The sequence below is a fragment of the Rhipicephalus microplus genome, chromosome 10 (assembly GCF_043290135.1).
Source record: "Rhipicephalus microplus isolate Deutch F79 chromosome 10, USDA_Rmic, whole genome shotgun sequence".
Taxonomy (NCBI): domain Eukaryota; kingdom Metazoa; phylum Arthropoda; class Arachnida; order Ixodida; family Ixodidae; genus Rhipicephalus; species Rhipicephalus microplus.
In genome coordinates, this window is record NC_134709.1 from 87,426,266 (window position 1) to 87,439,333 (window position 13,068).

The following is a 13,068-nucleotide window of genomic DNA, read 5'->3' on the forward strand; positions in this document are numbered from 1 at the left end:
TTATCTGTCAGTACTGGTAGATTCCGGTAGGCTGAGGGTCACTTTGTATGCCTGGCGGTTGATGGTTTTATTCTTATTCTTCTCGCCTTTACACCAGTTTTGCGTTGACACTGATCGTGATGTCATCGGTATATGTCGTGTGATTTTTGTTATCCATGGTTTGAAGCTTTAATAACATGGGAGAGATTGGTGTCTGTCTAATGATTCAGCTACTCGGTGAACGTTTAAGCAGGGCTCAACACCTTCCCATCTTGGTATGATGGCTGTGTAAACACTTGAGAACATTGCTAATCCAAAAAACAAATATTACACATATATGAATTTCAATATCAGTGCGTGGGTATTTGACAGCGTGTTTCTTTATTTTAAAAATGCACGGATACCTAACTTTAAACACCAGAAGGTTCATTACACAGTGCTGACAATGCGACGCTACCAAAAAAAAAAGCCGGTGCTTCCTACGTTTTAGTAAAACGGCATGGTGCTGAAAAACGTTCCTTTTTTTTACATTGCTGCCACATGGTGCCATATTTCACGCAGTGCCTGCAGACAGAGAACTATCGTCTTTCGAAGACCATTGTAGCCAAGGAAGTTTTAAAAAATTGCCGGAGTGGAAATGATTGTTCAGGAGTGAAGCCGTGTCTATGGCAAGATGGAATCTGCGGCAGCCATCTTACTAGAGGCATGATAAAGTATCACCGTTTCCCTCGCACAGCCAACGAGTTTAATATGGAAACTTTTTCGGCTCACAAAGTGCACGGTTCAGCGATTAAGCCGGGGAAACTTATCGCAAACTGGATACAACATTTCAGTTGTGTACAACTGTCCGGTGTAACAAAATCACTTCAGTGGCGTGTACAAACAAGAGAACATAGACAGAATGTAACACAAAGCACTTCAATATTCTCACAGATCACGAATCACTCAACAAAACACAGCGAAAAATAAACGCAAAAAGCACTAAGATGGAACAGATCCACATATTACGTGCGATGGGAGTGAGTGAGTAAAAACTTTATTGAACATGACCGGCGTCATTGAGCGGAGTGGGGCTACAAGCACCCCGGCCTAGGTGATGGCCTCGAGTCCTTGGACCCGGGCGGCATCCTGGGCATGCCGGACGGCCCACAGTTGATCGGCAAGGTCGTGGCTGAGCAGAGCCGCCTCCCATCGCACCTCGTGGTTCGATGGGAAGCATTTTCTTTGTCACCGAGTTAAAACGGCAGTAAAGGAAATTCAATATTCCCGTTCCGTACTCCAAAAAACATGTATGGTACCTTCTGATGAAGGCTTCTTTACCCTGAGTTTCAATCTGTTCGGTAAGGCACCGAACCATGATTATTCTAATCTTCTGTAACGCTGGGTATGCAGCTCGTTGGGGTCGTCTTTGTGCTTCGGCCATGACGCCCCAAGACGAACATTGTGACGTACAGTACGAGTTGTTCAAATAAGCCCCTTCTGCGCTGTCGGCTCGAAGAAACTGACACTCCGAATTGACGACGCACGACGTGCCACACGCCTTTCGACACTACGCATTCAAACATCGTGTGGCGGATCGTTTCTCTTTTCCCGCAGTTGGGGCAGAGGTCATTGGGAACGACGCCCCACTTTGACAGTCTCTGACGAGTGGGCAACGCGTCCCACCACCGCAGCCAATCAAATTTTACAACTATTTCCGGTACGTGATTGTTCCGCCATTCAATCCACTTGCAGGGCCTCCATCTCTGTTTTTTCTCGTCAGTAATCGAGCGACTGATTAACATTTTGCTAATGCGTGCGGGTGCAAACTTCTGAAAGTATTCTTCGGTGGCGTCGCCGTCAACAGAACGCATGAGGCCCTCTGCTGCTTTATAAAATGCAAGATAGTCATTGCCCTGAAACAATTTGTGAGCTGTTCTAGCTGCAACTGCCTTTGTGAATGTCGCAAAATCCGGCAGACTAAGTCCTCCACAACTCTTTGAGAGCTTCAGAAACTTCTGCTGAACTTTCGGTGTATTCCCGTCCCAGAGGAAGGCTCCAAACAATGACGCAAGGCTGCTCGCAAAAAGTTTGGGTATGAGTGCGATGTGCCCGATATAAAAATTATATGCGCATACTTTGGTTTTCCCCACCGTCAATTTAGCGTCAAGTGACAAATTGAAGTCAGTGGCATACTCAAAGACCTGCGTGGCCCTATGTACGGCGTCCTCCCAATTTTTTTTTGGCCACCTCCCCGTCTTGAAAGTATACCCTGAGAACTTTTACGGCATCCACGTATTGGATATCGCCCGACAAAGAGCCGTGGAAGCCACCTAAACGAGGGACATTGCTTTTCTCCGCATTCAGGAAAGCATCCGACAAAGTGCCATGGCATACCCTTCGAGCAGCTCCAAGAAAGCGCGGTAACTGGCTTGGTTTCGCACGAACACAAAGATGTCATCCGCATAAGCAGTGATTCTAACTGACCCTAGACCTGTCATTGGAAAGCCCTGAATATTGGGGCACTTTGCCACTTTCCTAAGGAGAGGATCTATGGAGAGGACAAAAAGCACCGGTGTGATTGGGCATCCCTGGCGAACACCTCTTGTTACTGAAAAGCTTGTTGTCTCCATGCCATTGATGAGGAGTCGGCTGGTCATGTTGGTGTAGAGAAGCTTTATACAGTGGACGTGCTGCTCTGGCAAACCAAACATTCTAAGTACGTAGTATAGGTAGTCATGTTCGACCCTGTCGAAGGCCTTAGCTTGATCCAACGACACGAAAGCACCGGTAACGTTTTTGGCGTTGGCATAATAGAACAAATCTCTTATCAGAGTAAGGGTTTGAAAAGTCGACCTACCCACCACGGCACATGTTTGCGTGGGTGACACTATACCGGGCAAAAAAGGCTTTAGCCTCAAGCAAAGGATCGTAGCTACAAGTTTGTAGTCCGTGTTATGGAGGGTAATCGGCCTCGACGACCGTGGATCGTCATGATCCATGCCTTCCTTTGGCAGCAAGACTACACGGCCCTCACTGAAAGACCTCAACTTTTGCCCGTCAACAATGAACCTGTTGACCATGTCAGTAAGTGCGTCGCCTAGGACGGCGAAGAAAGTTATTTGAAACCCCGTCAGTATTCCGTCTCCACCTGGAGCCGTGGTAGTGTTCATTTTCCTCAAGTCTTGTCAAACTTCATCTTTCGTCGCCTCAGCGCAGAGCATATCAGACGCCTCAAGACACAGCGTGGGCAAGCCTTCACAAAAGTCTGTGATACTTTGATACTGATTGCTTTCTTTGGAAAGATGGTCTGTAGAGTAGAACATTTCAAAATGCGCCCGAAAGACCTCCTCGATTGATTTGACATCTGTGAAGATGCTCCCACACACTGTCCGTGCTGCGCCGATAATACAGGCTGGTGTTTCCTTACCCCTATTCGCTGTGCGTATGCCAAGTTACCTAGTTCATCCATAGGCAGGTGCAGTTCCTCTGCGCGTTTAAAAGCCCTCGACCTTGCCCTCAACCAGATGTCGTATTTAGCTTTTCTTGGCCCCAATGTACTCTTGCATTGCGTCGGTTAGATTACCTGTGCGCTCAACGATTTGAATACGCCTCAATGTTTCATTCATTTGAGATGTTAGACTTGAACGGCGCATTTTCTCTGCCTTCTGCACAATCACACGCCATCTGGCTTTCGAGAGATCCCATGCTGTCGGCGTGATTTGCGGCGTGTCTTCCAAAGACGCATATATATCCATGCGAATTTCAGATACCAAAACTTCATCATTTGGAATTTATGAATGCATTCGCCACAGCTTGGAGCAATGCATTCCCAGATGGGCCTTCAAGATGAGTAGCACTGGGATGTGGTCGCTGAGCTTGCGTTGCCCAGGCGCCAAAGAAATGACATCGCATGTCTTAAAACTTGCAACGAGCTCGTTAGGTATGAAGACTCTGTCAATCCTGCTCTGAGACGTACCATGAATGCGCGTGGCTCCAAAGGTGTTCCCGTGAAGCGTTGTCCATGCATCGACCACCTTCAACTCTCTATATATTTTCTGCAGCTCTTTGGAATGGAATGTGCTTCATCCTTGACTAGGTCCTCGGACACCTCAAATTGGATAAAAAATGCAGTTGAAATCACCTAACAAAACGCACGCGGTGCAGAATTTAGCAGGAACGACCTGGCCCCTCTAAAAGTCATTGACAAGAGACCTATTTACGGCCGCGTAAAGGTTGGTGTATCGAATTTTCTGGTCGTTTATCCACATGTCTACTGCAATAACATGGCCTTCTGCATCGAAGGCCTTCTGCACCCCTCCTTAACTTCGCATTGAGAACCACGCCAACAGTGCTACGTGACTTCGTCTGCGCTAAGGAGAAGAGGGCTTCAAGTGAAAATCTAGTAAGGAAGGTCATGACGTCGTGCCGCGTTGAAAAGTTGGTCTCATGTACAAAAGGCACATCTACCCGAGCGAGCGCACAAGGTTGATTATCTCCTGTTGTTTGACATGATCCTAGAAACCACGAACATTGAAAGTCATGAAAGATAGCCTATTCATTTAAAAATATTTTTAGGGCGAAAAGAATCCATCGTTTTTTCTGTAACAGCAATGAGTCAGGTGACGCCATGGCCTCTCCTGTGCCAAGCGGCAGTAGATGAAGTCAACGTGATGATACTCGAAGAACTGGCGCTGCGATTTACTCACGTGCACAGATAGAACGGACACAGTAAGCAACACCAATAATAACACCTGCTACAAGTGCGGTTGGATGGCGAAACGAGTGCAATTGTGTCGGAGAGACCGGCGCAGTAAACCGACACAGCCGTCGTCGAGTTCGGAGGCACTGTTATATCGTCTTTCATGAGAATCTTGCTCAGGGTCGAGGGACTGTCATCTGGCGTCAAATGCGAGAAGGGTGAGAGTTCAATTTCGGTGGAGGCACAATGGATGACGGCGTCGAGGTGGGAGAGAAAATCCCATCCCAGGATGACGTCATGAGGGTATGCCGGAATGATGAAGAACTGGGCGACAAACAGAACCTCCTGGATGACAACGCGAGCTGTGCACCCTGCTGTAGGATGAATACGATGTGAACTAGCAGTATGGAGGGACAATTAAGAAAGTAGTGTCGTCATTTTCAAAGTAAACGGCAAAATTTTTCGTCCATAACTGATACGGCAGCTCCAGTGTCAATAAGAGCTGATGCACGAACACCGTCTACAAACACGTCAATGACATTCGAGGGGCTGCTCTGAGGGCTTTCACATTGCGATAGCGTCGCAGTCCTTGCCTCGGGGACTGCGACGACTAGTTTTTCCGCTCATGAACAGCCGAACTTGGCCGCATGGGGGACGAGGAACGACGTCGTAGAGACGGCGACCTTCGAGGAGATGGACCTGGGCGAGACCATGGTGGCATAGACGGTGGTGCGTCATGATAGGGACGGCTGAGCTGACCAGCAACAGGCAGAGAAATGGGAGCCGGCTGTACGCAAAAGCAATAACGTGCTACTGGACCGGCGTAACCGTAAGCAAAGCATATGGGCTGGTTGTCGGGTGTGCGCCATCGGTTCGCCGGGGTAGGTCTCACCCATGTCGCCAGAGCCGATGGACGGAACGGTGACTGGAAAGGCTGCATGGTGGGATGAAGCTGAGGCTGATGGGTTGCGTCGACATACGTAGCGGGCATACCCGCTGCAAAAGACTGTAATCGAGCGGCAGCTTCGGCGTAAGTCAGAGGGGCGGGTGCTGGAACGACTTCAGGTGGCCTGGCGACCACTTCCTTAACTCAGAGGCGCCGGAGCCGGAGGTGGTACGCAGGCATGACCTCCGCTATTTCATGCTCAATCGCTCGATGGATGGGATGGAAAAGGGTAGTGGCCGATTGTTGAACAGCCGGTGGGTGGGCAAAGGGCAGGAGGGAGAACTAGCGCACGATTTCCTCACGGATGAAGAACTTGAGGTCTGCCATCAACGCCACTTGCTCACAACTGGCCTCTAAGCCAGCAAGCGTCGCAGCTCGTGGTGGGGAGTGACGGGTCATCGAACGCTGCCAGCGGAGGTCCTCGTAGCTCTGGCACAGTGTGATGACCTCAGTCACTGTGCCGGGTTTTTTTTTTTTGCACCGACGCGGTGGTCAGTGGCTAAGGTACTCGGCCGCTCTCCCGCAGGTGGCGGGTTCGAATACCGGCTGCGGCGGCTGCATTTCCGATGGAGGCGGAAATGTTGTAGGCCCATGTGCGCAGATTTGGGTGCACGTTAAAGAACCCCAGGTGGTCGAAATTTCCGGAGCCCTCCACTACGGCGTCTATCATAATCATATGGTGGTTTTGAAACGTTAAACCTCACATATCAATCAATCGTGCCGGGGTTTTTTGCGAGCAGCATCGTGAAGGCATCATCGTCAATGCCTTTCGTGATGTTTCGGATCTTGTCAGACTTGGACACGGTGTGATTGGATTTGTTGCACAAGTCCAGGACATCTTCAATATAGATGGTGAATGACTGAATAGCCTGCTTAGCGCGTTCACGTAAGCGCTGCTCGGCTTTCAGCTTACGAACGGCAAGGCGGCCGAAAACGTTGATTACAGCGGCCTTAAAATCGCACCAGATTGCAAAATCCGACGCGTAGTTGTTGTACCACAAACTGGCTACGCCCGCAAGGTAGAACACCAAGTTCATCAACTTGCCGTCATCGTCCCATTTGTAGGGGACGCTCACGCGCTCGCAAATGATGAGTCAGTCCTCCACGTCAGTGCCATCGGGGCAAGTGAAGATGGGTGGATCGCGGATCCTGGGGACACCGGGACAAGGGGGTGGCATGGAAGGAGGTGCTTGCTGAGAGACGACGTGGGGCATGGTAGATGGTAGGGTACGTGATCGAAGCTCCAAGGTCATCGAACGGGAATGCAGCACTCTCCGCCAATTTGTTAAGGCGTTTATTAGCCGGCAACCAGTGATCATACGCTATGGCGACAGTCACGGCCAAGCACGGACTCACAGCGCGAGCGGTGTTCCCTTTGGGTAGCCCCACTAGAAGGTACTCAAGAGTTTGACCCATTTCAGAGTTCTTCGCTACAGCAGTAATAGTATACGCAGCATGCAACGTAACTCACATGATGCGATTGCTATAACAGGGCATATCCGCCACAGCAGAGAACTCACAAATTGGCGCATGAAGGTTTCATCGTGAATGACAGTAACATGTGGAATACTAGACAGTTTGCGTGCATCAGAGACAACAAACGCGTAGTAGTTGTGCGGCTGCGAAGCAAGCATTTCAATGGTACAGGCAACAGAAAGCGTAAAATATGGATGTGGGCCGCACAAATAAAAAAAAACATTGAGTCATCCCCCGCATCAGGAAATGGATCTCGGTTTAGCAAATACACTCGGGGCTTTTTAGACGTTCCGGAGGTGATGACGTCACTTCCACTGCTTGAGCTACCAGGCTTGGAGCGACACTGAGAGATTGTGGCTGTAGACAACGTGCCGTGAGAACACGTATTTTCAGGAGACAAAAATATCAATTGTGCAGCTTGCAAAAATCTGTCACTTTTTAACTTTCGCGATGGTGACCAGCTCCTAAAATGTCTGGATGTCTTGTCGGACACTTCTTCTTGGGCCTGTAAAGCGTGTGTGGGAGGCGTTTTAAGTTTTCTTGAAGACGTGGTCTTTACTTCTTTTTTGGGCGCTGTCTTCACGCTACCTTCCACGCCTGCAGAAGGCCGTTAATCGAGCTCGTCACTTGCACTCGTTGTTTCGGGAGGTCGGATATTGGTGGGCGATTTTCCCGGTTGGTCGGCGCTTCGAGATGCTTGGGACGCTTCCTCCAGCAGTGATGCGTTAGATGAATGTTCGTTTTTTGTGGCTTTGAGTTCCTTTGATGAATGGTGCGCCAACATCTCCTTATATATCATATCAATAAAAAAAAGACGTAGCAGACGCACTCGGCGTCTCCACAGCGTCGCTAGGCTCCTCTGACGACGTTCTGGGAAATGACAACGCTGCGGTGTCCTCAGTCAGCGCAGAAACGTCGTTGTCACTCGTTGTGCATGGCGACGCGGCATCAACGCCGCTGGCGTCTTCTGACTTGGCGTCATCAAATTCTGTGTTGGTTGCGCTGTCGTCATCCCAATAATCCGGAATCTTCTGATGCCGTGGCTTGATTTTGCGTTGCAAAACTTCCATGTGCCTGGAAATTCCAACTTGGGTCATTCTCTTCGAAGGAGACTCTCCAAGTTCTGGGAATTCTTTCAGCGACTGTAAGGTGCTCCGCGCTGCGTCGGCGTATGACTTGGGATGGAAGCAATCTTTCGTCGCGTGGTCCCCATTACAGCGCTTACACTTGGACACACAATCCTCAGATATATGGCCGAAGATGCCACGTCGTTGACAGAAGAGTGTTGTGCAAGTAGCCTCAACATGACCTTCTTTGCTGCAGCATGCGCACAGTCTGCGCATACCGAAATAGTCGAGCATCACGCGGTGACCTTGAATCTATAGGAAGTTAGGGGCGGGCTTGGCCATCTCAATTCGGATGATGCGGGTACCATTGTACATTGATTGATGCCTTTGTAGGGTAACAAATGTGATACCCTTCACTTTTCCGCATGGCTGAAGAGCTAAAATAACTGCGTCGTCTGAGACGTACGGCGGGAGGTGGAACACGCTGACTTGCACACTTGGCGCCCCGACTGCTTAAACTTGTATCTTGTGACATTGTAACTTGAAACCTTGGTTTATCATCAACTTGGTTGCTTCAGCAGCGGACCGAGCCAAAATTAGAAACTTCGAAGCTCCGAGGTGTAGGAACAGCACCCCTTCACTTCGAGGCCACGGATGATCTCGTGGACGGACGCCGTCCCCTCCGGGACGGGGAAGTTGAAGCAGTGCTCCTTGAGGGGGAGCGCCGCAGGCCTTGACGCCATCGTTGCTGGTCCCGGCCGGGGCCGACGACGATGGCATCAGGCCTGGGATCAGCTGGCTGGGATCAGCTGGTTGGCAAAGTGACGAGTGGACACCCAGCAGCGACGCCACTGGGACGCTGGTCGCGTTGAAGACTGGAACGCCGAAAGAAGGAGGAAATAACTCCGTTAGGAAAACAGCAAGATGCGGAAGAATTGAATTATCTCCTTTCCCTTCGTGGCAGCCATGAGTCCTTGCATTCTGGCGGAATCCTCGGCTTGCCGAAGGAAGTCGAGTTGCACTGCTGGGTCTGCGCTTAGCATCGCGGTCTCCCCCTGCTCTCCATTGCTGTATTTCTTATACTGCCCGGTCACTGAGGGGCAAGCCCACAGTATATCGTTGATATCCGCCCTTTGATTGCAGAACTCACACAAATCTGAGTATATCTCTGGGTAGATGTAGTGAAAAGTTACCGGGTTTGGGAAGTGTTGGTTTGTAAGAGGCGCCATGCCGTCGCCCGCTGCTTGTTGAGCGAGGTATGTGCCGGAGGGAATCGGACCCTTCCTAGCCTGTAGTATTTTGTGATCTCTTCATAACTAATCTTGCGGTCCCTCTCCATCGCAGGACCTCGCGCTGCGCCTGTTCGGCCGGCCAGTTCTCGAGCCAGGTCATGCGTGATTTCGTTTCCGGGGAGGGAGGAGTGAGCAGGTGTCCATATAATATTAACTACACACTCGTCGCAAAAGTTTGCCAGAATTCTTAGCGCTTCTGGTGAGACCCTTCCTTTGACATAATATTTAACAGTGCTTTTGGAATCGCTGATCACGGTTTCGGCTTTTGTGGAGGCTAGTGCTAGTGCTATAGCCGCCTACTCCACTACTTCTGCCCAACTGTAGGTACACTGCCACTGACGTTGGAGTCTCTGTGAATATTCGTAGCTACGATTACCATGTTTCGGTCATTATCGTATTCTGCTGCATCTACATAGACCACGTCCTGAGTGTTGTTGAACTTTTTATGTAGGCTTTTTGCTCTTTCTATTCTTTTAGCGTGGTGTTGCTCAGGATGCATACTTATAGGTAATGAAGGCACCATGATATGCTTTCTTGCCTCCCGCGGAATGCCTTTTTTTAGCACATGTTGCACGTTGTACGTTGTACGTGACGCCAATTGTGTCCAAAATATGCCTGCCCGTAAGGCTCTGGGTTAACCGATCATACCGTGCCATCGTGGGGGCCCCTATTAGCTTTGCGAGCGTGTTATGGAGCCCCAGAGCCAATAAGTTGTCGTTCGACGTATTAAACGGTAAACCTATTGCTTGTTTATATGCTTTTCTAATTATGCAATCTATTTTGCTCTATTCGGCTGCGTGTAGTTTAAGATATGGGGCGACGTACACGATGCGGCTGACTACAAAAGCCTGGACTAAACAAACTAAGTTGTGTTCCTTCATACCATAGTTTTTGTTAGCTATTCACTTGATCAGCCTGCTTGTTTGGTGGACGCTGTTCTCTAATAGCTTAATAGTTTCTCCATTGCGCCCATTCTCAGATATACGGAGGCGGAGAACCCGAGAACTCGTACGTTTGCTACTGTGGGTATTTTACTTCCCACTGCAAAAATCGTAATGTCCGGCCTTTCCTGTATGCTTTTGCGTCTCCTACAGGTGGGCCTATACATTAGCGATTCCGACTTTTTGGGAGAACATTTTAACCCCTTACCTTCTACATATATCTCTACAGTGTCAACAGCCTCTTGTAATATGTTTTCAATGACGCCGTAACTCCCACCCATCACCCAGAAAACAATGTCGTCTGCACATATGCTATGTCTAAGGCCCTCGATCTGGTCAAATTTGTGGGTAGGCTAATCATCACCACATTAAATAACAAGGGAGACAGCACCAAACGCTGTGGCGTCCCCCAACTGCCCAATTCAATCTCTTCAGACCTTGCTTCTCCGACTGCAATTCTTCCAGTGCTGTTGAATAGGAAGTCTCTCACATTTGCGTAGTTGCGCTGTCCTATCTCCAGAACATGAAAATTTTCTAATACGGCTCTCTATGTGATAGTATCGAAGGCCTTAGTGAGATCAATGCCAAGGATAGCCTGAGAGTCTAAAGATCTGGTCCCCACGTCGAGTATTTGATGCTTAATCTGTAACATTCTTTATTTTCTTCACGCCCTACTTATCCAGACATAGCCAAACTCTTCAGAATACATTCATTAAATGCAGAATAATATCTGCTAAAAATTTTGACTTCTCAACATTTTGTAGAAGGTACTAATTGGAACCCCGTAATGGAAATCGAAGATCCCGTTGTCTCTTGCCGCCCCTTTCTAAATATCATGAAAGGTCTCTATAACAAAGCGTTTCCTATAGCAGAGATAAGGAAAACCCGTCGGTCAAGGAAACTATGCATAGATCCAGATTTTTTAAAAAGAATAAAAGAGCGTGATAAGCTGTTTGGTGTATTTATCAGAACAAAAGATCTAGACACATTAGCTACGCATGAAAAAAAATAGAAATAAACTCGGCTCTGATAATAAACAAGTGCATGCCGCGTTCTACAAAATTATGTTTACTGGCATATCGCATGATTCCAAAAAAGTCTGAAAAAAAAGTGAACGACCTTATGGGCAAGGACGATGAATTGGTTATATCGGAGCTCGAGATAGACGGTGAACCATGCTGAGATGCACCACTTGCTAATAAGTTTAACGAACACTTCCTTAGAGTTGGTGAATCTGGGATTGCTGTCGAGGACATTAGCAAACATACTTCTTACGTAACTGCCAACATTTCGTTGTCTGTTTTCCTGGTTCCCACATCCGAATCGGAAGTATACAAACTATTGGAAAAATTAAAAAAATAACTGTGCTTGTGGCGTGGATGACTTATAACCTCACCCCAATAAAGCAGTTGCCCATATCATAAGCAAGCCGCTGTCGCATATCGCTAATGCAATTCTTAGTTCAAGTATTTTTCTTAATGAGCTAAAGATCGCGAAGGTATCTGTCATCTTTAAAGGCCGTAATAAAAACGATCTTAATAAATATAGGCCTATTTCATTATTAGCCATATTCTCTAAAATTTCTGAGCTGGTTATACACCTATGACTTTCAAATTACTTATTACAAGAAAATGTGATCGTACAACAACAGTAAGGCTTCCAAAAGAAAAAATCTGCTGAAACAGTGCTGTTAGATATGAAACAAAAGATAATTCATAATTTCTAACATAAATTATTTACATTGGGAATTTTTCGTGACTTTACGAAAGCGTTCGATTCGGTTAAACACTATAATTTATTACTGAAACTCGCTCCATACGAAATTAGAGGAAATGCTCTAGATCTCATCAAAAGCTATCTAAGTAACCGACAGCTGTACACTATAGTCTCGGAGACACTAAATCTAACAGGTTATATCACTTGTGGCGTCCCACAAGGATCAATCTTAGAGCCTTTGCTTTTCTTAATTCACATCAATTATCTACCTAATATTCCACTAACACCCGATGTAGTTCTATACGCTGATGATACCAATATATTCTTCACTGGCAACTCCCTCAGTCGCCTTACAACAAGAAAACCTATGGCTGATACATCTCTCCAAATGGCTTAACAATAATAGATTAGAACTAAACAAAAAAACTAAATATGTTTTATTCCGATCTTGCAACAAGACTATCGAAAGCGGGCCTACAGTATCATTTCAAGGACAAAAAATTGAACGTGTCACAGCGAATAAATGTCTTGCTATTTCTTTTCAAGAACACTGAGACTGGGCTTTACACTCCAACCATGTTCGTACCAAGATCTCTAGATCCGCAGGTATCATCTGCAAATTGCGACAACTTCTCCCTCTGTGGTTAAAAAAGCAACTATATTACTCAATCTTTAACTCACATCTCTATTACTGTCTTCTTGTATGGGGGAATATGACTAAGGAAAACACTGATAAAATTCACATCTTAGAAAAAAAAAACTGTACGTATAATATCAGGGGAATCATTCAGGCATCACACCGCCCCACTTTTCAAGGAGCATCAAATACTAACGATAACCAACGTCATGAAACAAAAATTGTCTATGCTTAATTATAAACAGGTACGACCTGAACGTTCAGGGTTTTATCAAAGGCATTTACCGAGAGATCATGGTCACAATTTACGGCATAGGGCATATACATATGAAG